At 34.6% G+C, this 16,872-nt stretch overlaps 1 protein-coding gene across 1 annotated transcript in view; it reads left to right on the forward strand.

The window, feature by feature from the left end:
* The first annotated feature begins 13,653 nt into the window (after positions 1 to 13,653).
* Positions 13,654 to 16,872, forward strand: part of LOC106665681 (neuroligin-1-like) — a 312,439-nt gene continuing 309,220 nt past the window's right edge. Inside the window, exon 1 of the mRNA XM_024227471.1 lies at positions 13,654 to 13,702. The gene's annotated coding sequence lies outside the window, so the exon portion shown is untranslated. The remainder of the gene's footprint in view (positions 13,703 to 16,872) is intronic.

Below are 16,872 nucleotides of genomic sequence, written 5' to 3' on the forward strand. Positions count from 1 at the left end.
ATATCACGTCATAAACTCCGCAAAAATGAATAGGGATATTGGTAATATATTCTTATTCTATTAATTTTAATTAAATTAACAGATATATTCTTGTTAGTTCAATACAGCCAAATACACAGAAAAACAAACAAATGTTATCGTCATTTTTAATAACGGATTTACTTAAAATGTAAACATGAAGATTACTCATTCTGTAAACAAACTACTTTTCTCGTATTTTTCCATTTTAGTCCAGTTGTATTCCCTTTAACAATGAAAAAACATCATCTTGAACCAGAAGTTCGCCAGTTTACCAGAGCGTCGACTCCCGGGCTGTATCCCGATTCAGAGAGGCTGAGGTGCCAATGGGAGGCCTGGTAGTGGCTCTCAGTGCATTACGACGCTAAAGGAGAACAGATAATATTGTTGACAGATGATATTGTCACTGCTGCAAGACGGAACCCTTTCCATAGTGCCCGCCAGATCCTAAATGAAGTACAAGATGTTTTGGCAAGGCCTTTATCAACAACGATTCGTATCACATCGTATGCCATTTTGAGACTACCTGCAGCGAACGCCAAGAAGAGAACGCTAATTGGAATGCCGTTATGATTACTGATGAATCGTGGCTATGTCTGTATATTGACAGCAGGCGCCGAAGAGTCCACCGAGAAAGGGGATGCGTACAGTACCTCAGTTCGTGCTCCCTTCAGTGCTGTTTGGAGGAGAAAGGTGTAATGGTCTTCGCTGGGATTTACATTGCAGGACGAACTGCACTCTATATTGTCGAAGGCGAGAGAACACCAATTGGAAGCCTGTTATGATTGACTGATGAGTCGCGTTTCTGTCTGTATCGTGATATCAGGAGAAACTGGAACTCACAGACTGATGTGTAATCTTCAAGTTTACTATTCGTAAGTAAATCCGTTATTAAAAATGTGTATTAACATTTGTTTGTTTTTGGTTTGTATTTTCTATTTTGTTTTATTAACTAACAAGAATATATCGGTTAATTGAATTATTTATATATTGTTTTTACGAGGGTTCGCAACAGTAGAGGTCATATAAACCCTCAGGGTGTCGGTGTTTTTGAAAAAAAGCCCATTTGTAAGTATGTCGGGTCCGCTGGATTTGAACCCGGGACCTTTACCTTACAGTGATGAGCGCCGTGTCAACGCCTAAACCGTTGCGGCCACCGACGCCCCCTAGGTTAATTGAATTAAAAGTAACAGAGCAAGAATAAATTACAAATATCTCTATACATTTTCGCGCAGTTAAGTTAAAACGTTACGAATTTTTGGAAATTTTATTTCGCTTTAAATAAACCGAGGTTGAAAATAACAACAATATTTTCTATTAAAATATACCGTGTACACCAATAAAGTTTTTATCCAATAAAATATTTGCACAGACTTGTACTCTACTCACGAGCTGATCAAAAGAGTTAACTCACTTTACTATGCGGGCGATGAACCGCTCTGAAAAAAGAGCGTTAGTTCAGATATCCCTTTCACTTCAATGCCAACTTTTCAGCGGTCGCCCCTTAATCTTGACTGTTTTCTTTATTACCAGCCGCAACGCTTTTCGCTCTAGCAGCTCTCCAATGTTGTTTTCTCCAAGGTTGTTATTAGAAAGGAATGACAAACTGTTTAACCTCCTTTATTTAATTCTTCGTTTTTTCATTGAAATATTTATATATTATATTTGTATATTAATAATAGAAATAGAAAAAATTGAACAGTTCTTCATTTCCTTCAAATTGTAATTCAAACAATCAACCTTTACGGATGGCTCTGGCGCAGGGACACCAAAACTCGAAAAACCCACCAAAGTTTCAGCGTGGAATTATTTTAGGATACATTTGGTAAGCACAAGCGGTGATCCATGAAAAAGGGCTGATTCATTTCACTGGGTGAGCGGTTTAATCCGATCTTTAAAAAGAGAGATTTTCCCATTTCTATTGCTTTGTGTCGTTTTTATTTTCTAAACTCACAGAAAAATGCTTGATAACTTGATACTTAACAAAAAAATCTATCCTTTAATTTATCAAATTCACTAATTTCGTGGTCCGCTTGACCAATCAATATATTACAATTAATTAAGGTTTTTAGTTGAGATAAAAAAGTCAATGGCACGAGCGAGATTCGAACCCACGACCTTCGGCTAGATACGCCGCTGCTCTACCACTTGAGCTATCGTGACTTCGATCCACTCGGACACCAGCTTCCTTGGCAAAAAGGAGGGAAAATTCAAAAGGTGAGGTTGAGATGGGAAGTTGGTGTCCGAGTGGATCGAGGTCACGATAGCTCAAGTGGTAGAGCAGCGGCGTACCTAGCCGAAGATCGTGGGTTCGAATCCCGCTCGTGCCATTGACTTTTTTATCTCAACTAAAAACCTTAATTAATTGTAACCTTTAATTTATGTTGTTCCGTTGTTGTTTCATAAGATATACACTTAAAAATGTAATTAGACTATAAATGTTGATTATTTTTTCTCACATCTATTTAAGGTTTTCTGATCGGAAATGTATAGAAAATAATATTAATAGTTTCTGTTCTCTCTCTCTCTCTCACTCTCTCTCTCTCTCTCTCTGTACATCTATCTTTTTTAACTTTCTCTCTTATCTCACTCCCTCTCACCCTCTCCCCATCTCTCTCTTTTTCCCTTTCCCTCTTTCTTTCTCTCTCTCTCTCTCGCTCTCACTATCTCTCTTTCTCTGTCTGTATATCTATATTTTTTAACTTTCTCTCATATCTTACTCTCTCTCTCTCTCTCTCTCTCTCTCTCTCGCTTTCCCTTTCCCTTTCCTTTTTTCTCTCTCTCTCTCTCTCTCTCTGTCATTCGTTCACCTTCTCTCTCTCTCTCTCTCTCTCTCTCTCTCTCACTCTCGCGCGCGCGCTTTCCCTTTCCGTTTTCTCTCTCTCTCTCTTTCTCTCATTAGTTCACCTTCTCTCTCTCTCTCTCTCTCTCTCTCCCCTCTTTTATGACTTTTATAAATCTACAAAACGGGCAACCACAGAAGACAACCCTGACTGGTATAGATAGATAGAAAATAGAACGTAACTATTAATCCGTTATCCAACTCTCACAATTGTTAGTAAATTTGCCATCATCAATAACTGTAATGGAACGTGCACGGAGCGCATCATTTGTTTCAGACTTCTGTATTTATAATTTTTTCTCTTACCGCCGATATGACAATATAGCTGCGAAATTTGGAGCTTGTTGGCAAGCAGATAGACAAAAAGAGTGGAATCACTTTTGCAGATATCAACAGTTACCAAGTGGTTTGTCAGAAATCCTGTACTGCATAAAAATGTTCAGCGCATAAACAAATGCACATAACCCCCCCAATATATATATATANATATATATTGGTCCATTCCTCCTTCCATCCAAATGAAAACTCACATTCCCTGAAGTTATCCCTTCACAAGTAAAATAATAATAAAACATCAGGGATATAATGAATTTGTAAGAAAAATAAAACTAAGTTCCTTCGTCAAACTTTCAAGGACTATGGGACGATTAGATTTTTTAAAATAAATCAACTCAAAGCAGGAAATCCTTTTAACACACTGAACCGCTTGCGTCAATAAATACAGTCACATCCATGTTTAAGCCACGAATGAAGGGTTCTTATATGCAACCATAAACTTAAATTAACTTCAGATAGGTATCCAATTCATTCATCTCTGCAGTCACTGTTGTGGGCTAATATTTTTATGTCGTTGGAGGGAATGTTGCATTTTTTCCGTTATTCTTGCAGTAGTTCATTACTATTATGAGAAAAAATATATATTTAAAGAATATCTTTAAAAATTAGTAACTAACAATGATAAATTTTTATGATAATTATTTATTTATCTTTCAATGTTTATTTAATTCATAGAAACATCAGTTTTAAATTTAATACTATATAAAGATATTTCAAAAGGTAGTTACTAACAGTCTCACATATAACGAGACAATAAAAAGTGAAATTAAAAATTTTAAATATGCATTGTGGTTTTTCATAAACTAAGATTGCGTCCTGATCAGTTAATGTACCCGGAGTATTTAAAACAAAATTTGCAAGAAAATTATACTTTAGATATTTTTTTAAGAAAGAATTAAAGAAAAAACTTTCGGTAAAAAACAAGCCTTTTATTGTTGGAACAAACGTAATAATTATTCCCCTTATTCTGTAAAAGAATGTAAAACCCGTCTCACGAAGGTGTTCGTGAGGAAATGAAATAATTTTTATTTCAGGAGACATTTAAAGTGGGCAATAATTTTTAATTGTTTTAGGTTTTTTTAATAAATCACGTCGCTGATAAAAGATTTTAATTATTTAAAACAATCCAACCTCCAGTAATTGATCATATCAGTTTATGCGTAAGGGTTGTTTTTTTGGTAAGTTCTCAAGTACGGTTCACGGCGAGGTTAGTTGTGCGATAAGACACTTGATCGTATGAATCAAAGTTAATGTTGTAGAAATGTTTAAGTTTCCGAACCGGCTTACACTTCTCTCCCTTTTGGACTTCCTACGAGCATACTACTCATTTCAGAGGTAATTTAGCCGTTCCAGATGATCGGCTTCCTTGGAGAATCTGGTCATAGCCAAAGTAGAGAATAATATATGTCTTTTCTTGTTTCTAAATGTGATAATTTCGTTAAATACTATAAAATACTATATACTATAAAAATATGTGAGAATTTTATTTATTTATGTTAGTAAATTTTCCTCTTCATTATTTTTATTTACTTCTTTATTTGTAATTTAGGTTTATTTATTTTTTGACATGCGTATTTCAACTAACATGCCATATCAACACTTTTGAAAAAACCATTTGTAAGGATTCGAACCCGGAACTTTACCTTATAGTGATGAGACTTTGTCGAACCGTGGTGATTAAGTAGCACGTAGGCGTCCCAACGTGGTGGACCCTTGGGAGGGGATTGTACAGAGGGCTTAGCAATAAGTCGGTATGGATCGAAATGCTGTTGTGAAACTTATGGAATTGGGAAAAGATCAGCAGGTTACAAAAAGGATATTGAGGTAGTTGTGGATAGTAAGCTTAGTGACGTAGTAAGGAGCCAAGGACGATTTGTCAGAGGACTTTTGTTTGGAAAGATTTCATGAACTAAATGCTGCATGAATTGGCAGAATCTCACATTCCACTCCCTATCTTTAAAATTCCGCAGGAAATTTCGATCCCAGAAATCTTCGCAGTTGAACATGTCTTCTGTTAAGTTGTTTTTTGTTAAGTCTTGTGCATAGATTCCACGTCAGTCTGCTGTCTAGGCATAATCCGAGTATTTGGCTTGAATTAAAATCTTCTTTGTTGTTATTGCACAGTGGATGGACTGTTTTTTTTTTTTTTTTTAATTTTAACATACCCTGAGTACGGTTTTCTACATTCAGAGATTTCCTCCACGTTTTGCACCTGTGTTTGATAAGCTGTACGTTGGATGGTATTCGAGTTAGAAAATAAAAATGCGGTATCGTCTGGGTAGTTGGTAATGATGGTATTAGGGTGAATAAGTAGGTCACCAGTACAATTATGTAAAGGATGGGACCAGGACCGCTCCCATGTAGGACGTCGGCTTGTATCTGTCTGACATCCGAGAACTCGAAGCCGCAGTGTTGGTAATAAGGGATTTCAGCATTAGATTATAAGCAGTAGGTTGGAAGTTCATAAATCATCCCTGGGTGCCAGATACTATTTATTTTTTTACAGAACAGGAGATAGTGACGACAACACGGAAACCTTGTTGAATCGTGGAATGATGAGGACGGAATTTTGCACCCCAAATTTAATTAGTTGTACAGTGTGCTTGTTGATAAATAACATCTGTTTATAAACTCAGTAAAAAATACTCTAAAAACAATTGAATTTGAAAAAAAAATACTATAAAAGAAAACGTAATGCTGATTAATAAATTAAGTAATACTTTAATGCAAAATTTTTCTCAAAAGTAAACAACAAATTTTCTAAAATCCGAGTTACATTTTTTGAGAAATAAAAACCGCATTTAATCAATAAAATAAGTATATAATAATTTACTTTTGAAAAAGTCTAATCGTTCAAAAATATCTAAAATAAGATATTTGCTATTCCAAGTTTTAAGTTATACAGTGTCAGAGCGGCACCGCTGTTTTGCGGAAAGGTTGGTCTTCCAAGCGATCTTTTATTCATTCAAGTTGATCGATATTTTTACAAGACAATGGTTACAATGTATATTTATTGATTCGATAAATCACGCATATGAACAGAATGTTCTTTTGAAAAGTGTACTATTTTTCATGTTTATGCTAAAAAGTTAGAATAATGAAAATGTTAGTTCATCGTTCGTACAGTTCAACAGGACAGAATGTCCTCCCGCCTTATCTTAAAAATTGAAAGGATTGTAAAGTGATTTGAACCTCCTTGTTTTGACACTCAACGTGTTGTTAGCCGTTAAGTGTCATTTGATAGAGGCGTATTAAATTCTACAGTCCACTCTTTTTAATTCGGAAATGGCTAACTTTAGCAAAAATGGTTTTATTCAAACCCCAAGCTAATTTTGGCTAAGAATCGCGTGGTTGTAACAGATTTAACATAAATTTTTCATATAGCTGGGAAACGACACTAACCTTGTTGTTTTAAATGAGAACCTCATATTTTTATTGTACAGTTCGATTCTAGAACCGATTTTACGCCACTTTCCCTGAGAGGAAGATTTTGATAAGATGGAGCATTTCTGAGTTACGCCCGACGGAAGACGCGTGAGGAGGGCATGCTTTTTGAAACGACAAGATGGCGTTCCCGATTTATTACGAAAGCAATTAGCATTAGCAAAAAATAGTTTTATACAAATCCCAAGATAATTTTGGCTTGGAATCGCGGTGTGGTAACAGGTTTCACATAGCTTTTTAATTTAATTAGGATGCGTCGAACATAACTCTGAAACGGCCAATCCTATGAAAGTTTTCTTTTCCGTAAAACCGGCATAAAATAAGCTCTCAGATCGAAATGTACAATAAAAGTACATTCTCATTTAAAATAACAAAGTTACTGTCATTTTTCAGATAGATGAGAAAGAAGGAGACAATCACCCATCCTGGGATTCGGTATCGCGTAAGTAGAAGCGGAAATCAAAAAGAAAGACGCAGTCATTTACTTTTGTCAATCAGGGTAGAGTCTGTTTACATTCAAATTGAAATAGATGCGACGATTTCTGTGCAATAAGGTTACTGGGATAGCAAATCATTCGTTTTATGCGATCTTGGCATGCTTTTTTAATGTTTTCTTTTGACAAGTTTAGTCTTTAGTTAATACCATCGATTTATATAATTATGACGGTTGTGATAGAAAACGACGGTTTAGGCGAGATTTTTTAGTTGATCTTTTTACCTGGCTCTAATTAACAGTGTTGTTTCAGTAAAGGATGAGTGGAAATTCCAAATGTTTTAAGTGCCTTCTGTTATTTTTTTACAGGAAAGCAGCGTAAGTCAAATGGTAACTCAAAAACTTTATTGAAATGTAATTTATTGGTAATATAGGAGTATATTCTTCCGTAGCTAGTGCAATGAAAAACAAAAACAAACTCCTTAATATGCAAAACAATAATAAATTGAAGAAACCCTTTGAATGAAAACTATATTGATACACAGAACATAGTACACTGAAATAATTTAATAGATGAAATTAACGTACAATGATAAATTAAAGTTTTAATTATTTAGAATGTTTGTTGTTTTGATAATAGTTTTTAGCAGTTGCTGACAAAAAATCCAACATGGCAGAGAAATCTTTTTTCTTGCCATCCGACAGGAATGGCTTCTGAATCAATGACATACAAACTTTTTTAATATCGTCAGGTTTAGCCCGTTTTTTAGTACATAAATACGTTCTCACAATTGTGTGTCATTGAATGTGGACTTATACTCGATAAAACCTGGGTCAACTTTGGAAACTTTTACCATAGTAACCTTTGTAGTTGGAACATTTACTTTTAATATAAAGTCACAGGCGTGTTTTAAGTCTAGAAAGTACGAATGTTCAATGTTAACTACGGAGAACGGTTCCTCTGTAACTTTAGCTGATGCCATAACATTTTGTAAATCTGTCGGAGTGAAACAATTGGAAACCCGTTTCCTCTTTGTAATAATGGTAAAGCCAAAATAATGGTTTATCACATAATAAACTAAGATAATAAATAAGCTATGACCGCTTATTAGAAATTTTTGAACGATCTCTTCAAAATGTCCAAATTGTAACAAAAACATCATTAAAAATATAAGCGTGCGGTTTTTATTTTGATCTGCATAATTATCTGACCACATAACCAGTTGTTTTCTGCCCAAAATGTCATATGAATTTGTGAGGTTGCAAAATTAATTAATGCATAAATTTTGCTTGTTTGGTATACAAACAACCCTGGGGGGGGGACCTTCTACCCCGAGGAGTGGTAAGAAAAGCGGGGAGAAAGGCATTGAGTGGCTTGAGACGCTGGAGTCAACAACGGTGAGCCCATTCCTTATTTTTGTTAATTCCTGGATCCACGTTTTGGGAGTGTGCCCGCTCCTCGTTCAATTAAGTGCATTCGCAAATAGTATTTGTATTGAATTGATTTATTTATGTTGAAATTGTGCTGTTTTTTTTTTTTTTTGGTTTGTTTCTTACACGGCATTTATTGTAAATATAGCTTGTTTTATCTGATTTCACGAGGCCATATTATATTTTGTACTTTACGTGTGTTGTTTGATATTTCTTTTCCCGGTTCTAGTTTCCTTTTGGAAAATCTCAGAATTGTTTGGTCGATGACCGACGGGTTCATTGAGAAGACTAAAAAAATTCCTAGAAGTAAAATGTAAGATCCAACTTCTGATTCTCCAACTGGCTGATACGCCATGGTACATGGAACCTTTGGAGAAATGATATGTCATAGTGCCATAGACCAGTGCCATCTGTGACGAACGCAACAAACCACTTTTTCTGGCACTTAAAACATTATTAGGGTTATTGGCGATGGCACATAAAACATATTTAAAAAAATCAGTTTTGAGGTAATTGGCAATTAGAACGTTTGGAATTTCCACTCTTCAAATATGAATCTTCGATTTGTTCTATTCGCCAATTTTTTATTTTTTGTAGCTGTTATAATTTTACAGAAGACCTGGACCTAAGTGATTTTGTATTGTAAGAAGCATTATTGCGATATTGTATATTATTATGTAAAGAAGGCTTGCTGCCGGTTGAATACATAAATAATTTAATAAATTTTGGTGAGAGCTACACCTAATGACCCATATTCGTAAACGATTGTATTTGGCTTGTCTTACCTGGATTATTACCTCTAGAGTCCATCTTTCCCTCGAACATAATCGATCACAATTACTAAAATTCAACTGGGACTTCAAATTGTTTATTCTTGATAAAATATCTGTCCAATTTTTATGAGTTCATAACCATCTAAATTTTTATGACTTTTAGTCAGCGTTTAAATTATTTATGGCTTTCAAGTCTTATATTGCCGGCAAACCGACAATTTGTTCATCTAAAGTTTTGGCAGGAAGGAACATAATCTTTTGGGGGGATTATCATGATCATGTTTCTTTAATGACACTCATCAATTTTGTCACAAGATTCTGTAAGCCGAGGTTAAACGGAATTGTCATTTTATTATTTTTAAATATAATAATATTTGAATAATTCTTTTAATTCAAGCTTAATACCTTTTTGTAGGAAAAATATTGGTGATAACGCAAGCCGCTTCAAATGAGATGGTTTAAAACCTCCGATGACAGGAAGTGCCACCAATCATTCGGCACGATTAATTTGAAAAAAAAATTTAATTTCAATTCCTTCTTCCCATATCGGCGCTGTGCATGACATCATTAGGATACTTGCACCCGTGTAAATTGCTTTCAACCATGTTTGTCCGAGTCCCCAGTCAACCTTCCTATATCTGTGCAAAATATAGATGGATTTTATTGTTCTTTCCGTAAAGTATACTACATAATCTTTCCAATTAAACTTACAATATTACTTTGAGATATCTGAGCACATTAACATTTTTTAGCTGTTCACCAGCTAAGAAGATAGATGCGACTTCTAATTTCTCTTCTTCATGATCAGAAGTACTTCAGTCTTAGATTTATTAACTTTAATTTTCATTCAATTCACCATTTAGCGTGAAGTACCTCTTGAGCGAATGATTAAAATTCTATTTAGCCTTTGTCTTGTAACGTGAGGCTACATCATCGGCTACAGCTAAACTGTCACAATGTTTAAGGAGTTTAAGTTTCAGGAGTGAGTTATAAGGTAAAACATGACTATACTTGGTGTCCTTTTTAGATGGCCCCGTATCTCAGGCCCAGTTCAACTTCAAAATTTCAAATACGATCCTATCCTGTCACATAATTTTAATATATTTTTTACGCTGAAAACAATCGACAAACGAATTTTAAATTGTTCAAAATATGACAAACTTATGGCAAAAGGATGTTTGAACTGCCTGCCTTGCGGAAAGATGAAAAGATTTGCTGTTTTTGACCAATCTTCACCGGTGTTGAGAGCTATAGAGTCAAGAGGGATGGATTGACAAACGTTTTCTATCCTTTCAAGCAGTTCTTCAATTGAGGTTGCTGGGTTATGATGGGCGTAGACATTGTTTTTTTAAAGGCCCCACATAAAATAGTCAAGTAGAGTTAAATCAGGTGACCGAGGAGGCCATCAGATCGGGCCATGAGGTCCTGCCCACCTGCAAGGATTAAGTGCGGGGTATCCATCAAACTGGAGAATCATTCGTTGTTGTTGTTGTTGTAGAGGAACATCATTTAATAGTGTTGGTAAAACCTCCCTCATAAAATTGAGGAGTTGAGCATGATTTAAATTATTTTCGTAGAAATAAGTCCCAATGAATTTATTTCCGTGACGTATACAGCAAACGTTTATACTGTGAACGAGCTGATGACGACAAGACTACAAAATTCTCAGATTTTTCTCTGCCCACGTTTGAAAATTCCAACGCCATTAGAGATGATCTTGGCTTCATCAATCCATAGAATGTATGGAAGATGGTTTTCTTCAACCACCCAAATCGACATTTGTGCAAGGAATGTTAGACTGTCCTAATCAGAGTCCCGAAATCCCTGGACAAGATGAGAGCGATACGGCTTAAAATTGTAAGTCCGGATTACATATCTAATTTTATTTTTTGATAAAACTAAATCCCTTCCAACATTTTGGATAGAGAAATTCGGATTATCGCGAACATCCATAACAATATCCAGCGCCTCGTCGAAATTATGCTGCCGGTTTCTTGATGATGGAAGAGCAACTGATCCATATCTGCTCATATTGTGAGCAACACGAATAAACGTTTCGTGGTTAATTCTGGGGCGATCAGGAAACTTCTTGGAGTACAACTCAACTTCACGACGCGCAATACCACCACTAACAATAAAGCAGTCGGGCATATCAACTCGCTGTTGATCGGAAAAATATGCTCTTCGGTTCATTTTGAATGGAATACTGAATGCAACGAATAGGAACTATTGTAAAATTTATTTACTTCCAGGAATTATTTATTATTATTATTTTATTAAATTATTTCAGTGAAGAAGTAAGTTATTGGAATTAACAATGAAAGAAACGAAATACGTTTTTTCAAACTTTTGCCATAACATTGTTATTTTTTGACTAATATGAAATTGGATTGTACCATTGTTTTCAGCGTCAAAATTCGTTTCAAATGATGTGCCAGAATGTACAGGGTCGTATTTGAAATTTTGAAGCTGAACTGGGCCTGAGGTACCCTAAATAATTTTTCTTCTAAAATAGGTCATAATTTAAAACCAGAATAAAAAATCTTAAACACGTAATAATTGTTTTTTTTTTTAATAGCGTCATTGGTTCAAGAGAAATTCGTTAATATAAAACAGGTTTAACGAACCAATGAATCTAGATGCTAAAAATTCGGCCACTTTCAGTATATTGTCGTCATATGCGCTTCCGTCATTGTGTGAATATTGGGAAAAGATTATATAAATAATTTACTAACAAGAATTTGTTTGGGAAGGTTTTTTAGAATTTTGGAATTTAACAAAAATCTAGTAGTAATGTTGTTTAATGTTTTAGATCTATTTCTTGCAAATTCAACTTATATTTTAATAATGTTATATTTACTTAAAGTTAGTTATAAACTATATTGAAACGACTTAGAGAAAGAATTTAATACAAAATAATTAATTTCTAAGCTGAATTGCTTTGATGAATAGGCATTGTGATTTTGAATTTACTTGTTTGATGTAACGAGACCCAAGGGGCTTTGTAAACCTGACATAAGGTAAAGTTGTGTTTTGAAAATAGTCAAATAATGCCGTAAGCCCTTTTCGTAACATAAATGTTGGTTTAGTAGTAAAGTGAGCTCTAATATCTCCGTGTTAATTAATAAGACTTGTCAGGAAGGATCTCGCTTACTCCCGTTGTTTCATCTCGGTCACACGCACAGAATGATAAATATTTCAACCCGTCGTTGGAGAAAAGAGCGTTCACGATGATGGTGCTTTTAAAAAGGACGGGCAAGCCACTTTTAAAATATTGAATAACGTCGACGAAAATGGGATTGACTTATAAAAAGGACAATTCTGGAAGAAACAGCTTGTCGGTTTTCAATATAAATCAACCATCTTTTCCTCACACTCAGCAATGATCTAATATAATTTAAATAATATTTAAATTGTTGCATAAAACAAAAAAATTAACATTAAAAACCTAAAAATGAATAAATTAATGTAGTTATACTACTTATTTTTGCTCCCGAGCACGAGGGTAAATTGCGTCCACATACATAACACCCACTCATACACTTACACAAGCATATTAACACTAAACACAATGTACGGCTACCGGCCCTAGGGCGGTTCTTGATGAGAAACCTTACGTACTGGAATACTCAACTCTGACACACCTCACACTAGTGGCTGCAGGATGAGGATATCCAGTCGGCGCGCCACCACCAGTGCATAGGTCCATGCCCACGACCAAGGGTCTCGGAACCCGAAAATAACAAACGCAAAGTACCGTGCACATAATAAGATACAACATAAAATCCTGATCAGAAGCGAAAGATTTTTCGATGTTCTGGGTGTCCGTGAACCCTGCTCATTGCATGGGAGGGTACCGGAAGAAAATTGGGTTACGGCACTCCCAAGTACGGAATAGCTTAAGTTACGGCAAGTAGTACGGAATAGCTCCGGGAAGGCTTTCCTATCACCTCATGTATAATCCTGTGGTGCCTAGTACTGCCATTTGGGACTGGATGGTTATCGTCTACACATCGTTACGGGCCGTTCTAAGGCCTCGCAGGTTGTGAGCAGGTCGGAGAAGTAACCGAAGTGACCGCCTACAAAGTTTGAGGATTGCACTCAGATAAAAAAAGACAAAAAAAAGTTAGTCGGAAAGCGACCATTTCTTGGGCATCTGGCTTAAGGGGAATATTATCGGCCTTGCCAGATAACCGGGTGGGTGAACTCCCTGATTTATAAACCCGAAGGTCGACGCACCGGCAAATCTTCGGGATGAAAGTCCGAATACATTGGCTTTTAAGCAATTTTAATAATTATAAAACAATTACATTTGAATTATGTTCAATTCATTTAATGTTCCATGTTATTGAATATATTATTTGTCCGTCTGTTTCAGATTAATGTGGAAAAAATTAGGGGCAAATTTTTCATGGTGAATAAATGGTAAGTACTAATTCGTTTTGTTTGTTGTATAAATGGCACATTTGAATTTAAAATAAAACAAGATGGTTTTATTGATTTTTACTCATTTAAAAAAAATACAACGATCGTGTGTTGTGTTTGTGTTAATTTATTATCATGAATGTAATTTATTAGTGTGAATAAAAGGGGTTGCTTATAACCCCGCCACGTGGAATATCAAGTACCTCTGGGGTGAGTGTATGACGTCTCGAGAGTACAAGTAATTTATTAGCGTGAAAGGAAGGGGTTGCTTATAAGCCCGCCTCGAGGAATATCGAGTACTCTGGGGGAATGAATGAGACCAGACATCTATGTTTGTGGTGATGTATATGTACTGTATGTTTTGTTTTTATTCTGTATTTAACAACCTGAGGTACAAATGAGAGGCAAGCATTATGTCAGGATATTAACGTAGTATATATTGGGTTGTCCGGAAAATAATGCAGGATTTTAAGTTTTCATTAAAAAAAATCTATATAAAATATTCTGTTTACGTTTACAGGATTACTCATTNATACTTTAGACACCTGCCTGAGAATTCATGACAAATAGGCACTGAAAAAACACCATTTATATGTCGGTGATAGAGAAGAAACCCAATGATTAATGTTTATAATGTTTATGTTGTCTACTTATCACATTTTTGTAAAGTTGGTTAATTATTATTTATTATTATTATAAAGTTATTAATTCCTGAAAGGCAAACACATTGTGTCGTCTTGGACGCTCCCCACTGGTTAGAGAATCTAAATTAACCGCGGAGGTACAGTTTTTAGAAAGACCATGGAGTGCGCTCCATAATTTTTGGGGGGCAGAAGCAATAAGAACCTCCAGTATGTTACAGTAACATTTTAAGCGTGCTAGTGGGGAGTGCATCCGTGCCTTGATTTTTTACTAAATAAAATTATAATTGTTAACTAGTCGTGTTTGTTATTATGTCCGACTTTGAAGAGGTCTCCGAGGATGAGTGGGATCTTAGCCCAACAGATGAATTCCGGATATATATATATATACATACATACAACGATCGTTCACTAAACAACCACACGTATATATCTCGTACTGCTGTACCAAATATCAAACAACAAATTATTTCCAAATTTATTATTGAAGATAATAAAATATTAATAATTATTATACAAATACTTAGTTTATAAAGTTTAATTGACTTATAACAATATTTAACGCGAATAATATAAAAATATGTTAAAAATATAATACGAATGATACGAAAATCACCACTCTTGTCTGCTAAATATGTTTCGCTTAAAATTCGGATAAGAAATGTTCTTACTTGTTTTTCTTAACGTTGTAGGCAATTAGAAGGACGTTTTCAAAACTTTTATAGTAGAAAACCTTGATATTTCATCTTTGCATGTAAAGGTATGACCTTTTATTTTTTCACGCATTATTTATTGTAAAACTAAGTATGATTCCAAAGATAATTTTTACGTACAATCTGCTCTTCCTATTAGAATGTCAATAAATTGGCACGTTAAGCCGACCTGGTGATCAACTTTTTTCAACTAGTTTGCTCTGTTTTTTCATACATTTTGAAAGTATACCACAAACTCAAAAATTAATCAATTTGTTCTGGAACTTTATTAATTTCTAATATCATTGATTTTACAATGGAAAGAACTTGTGTTGTGTGAAAAAGAAAATTCATACTAAAAACACATCGTTTCGTGGACGATGTGCTATTTTGCCATCTAGGTCCTTTTTAGAAAAACCTAACAGGAGGTTCATCAACCTACAGAATATAGCTATTTAATTGCTTTAATATTTCCCTCTGATATTTCCGATAAACAATGTTGTGGTCTGTTATTGCAATTCATGCAAATAAAAGGTTTGGAAGAGACCAAAGTACAATATGCTTGAAATGAAGAGTACATTTCACTTAAGATGAAGTGAATTATTGAAAAAAATAATACTGTCGTTTCAGATGCAATCTGACAATGTGGTAACATGATTAAAATGAATTTTTTCGCCTGAGAAATGGAAGGGACCACGTGGAATTCGAACGCTTTACAAATATTAGAAATACTCTGTATGGCCTGGTTTGTTGTTGTTTTCCTTAATTTCTGAAAGGGAGTTTATACTATGCAAAATAGCTATGGTCAATATATTTAATAGTGACTTAATATGACAGCGATTCAACAACAGAAAATTCTAATCTTTGTTGGACTTGTATCAATTGTAATAAAGAAATATAAGCATGAAGTTGAACTTGAGAAAGAAATTATTCCTACCAAAAAAACATAAACAAATAAATAATACGACAGCGTGTTCATGTTTTCTAACCATGCTTATTTCAGAGCTTTCATTGACAGAAGTAGTTATTTTGTAAAGATGTTGATTATAACGAAAATACCTCAAAAATTGCAGATTAGCAAACTATTTGACCTTTCTTTTCAAGAATCGTGTGTATATGCTAGTGAATGTCTACTTTTTTATACTAATCACTAATCTTTAACGCTGTGTTTTTAATGAAAATTATACATTTCTTCTAATTTCTACTACGATTTAGATAATAAAACGTCCACTACTTTCGAATCGTATTCGGAAATGCAGCTACCAAGTAAAAATGGCTGGGTTATTAAAAGGAAATAGGGCCATTTCCTCCCATGACCTCCTTTCATTTCGTTCTTCACTTTATTTCCTAGGCAAAGAGTGTCGGATTTTTGTGTGGGTAATAAGCAAAATATAAAAAATAAATTAAAAGTGGGATGAAAATCAAATTAAGCGTCAGAGAAAGAAGGAGAACTAAATACTTAAAATTTCAAGAAAGGATAATTATTTGGATTGTTACAAATATTACTATAATAGTTTTTTCTATAATAAAATTATAATGAAAACTCGGAGCTCCACCCCATGTTCGCTTCGTTCGTCATCCCCTCGCAAAAAAAGCTACCAGGCTACAGTTGTGAGCGAAGGAGGAGGTGGAGCCCCTAATTTTCATTATAATTCGCGGGGAGCCCTTCTACTTTTATATTATCATATGTTTGTTCAATAAGTAAAAAAAGAGCAATTCTAAATAAATAAGCTCAAAAACTTCTTTTGGCATGCATGCTAGAAAAAATAACTTGTACGCTACACCAACGCTTCATCGAAAACAATATTTTCTAGGCATTTTTGTTTTAATTTGCATT

This window comes from Cimex lectularius, unplaced genomic scaffold (genome assembly GCF_000648675.2).
Source record: "Cimex lectularius strain Harlan isolate CLEC.00 unplaced genomic scaffold, Clec_2.1 scaffold18, whole genome shotgun sequence".
Lineage (NCBI taxonomy): Eukaryota > Metazoa > Arthropoda > Insecta > Hemiptera > Cimicidae > Cimex > Cimex lectularius.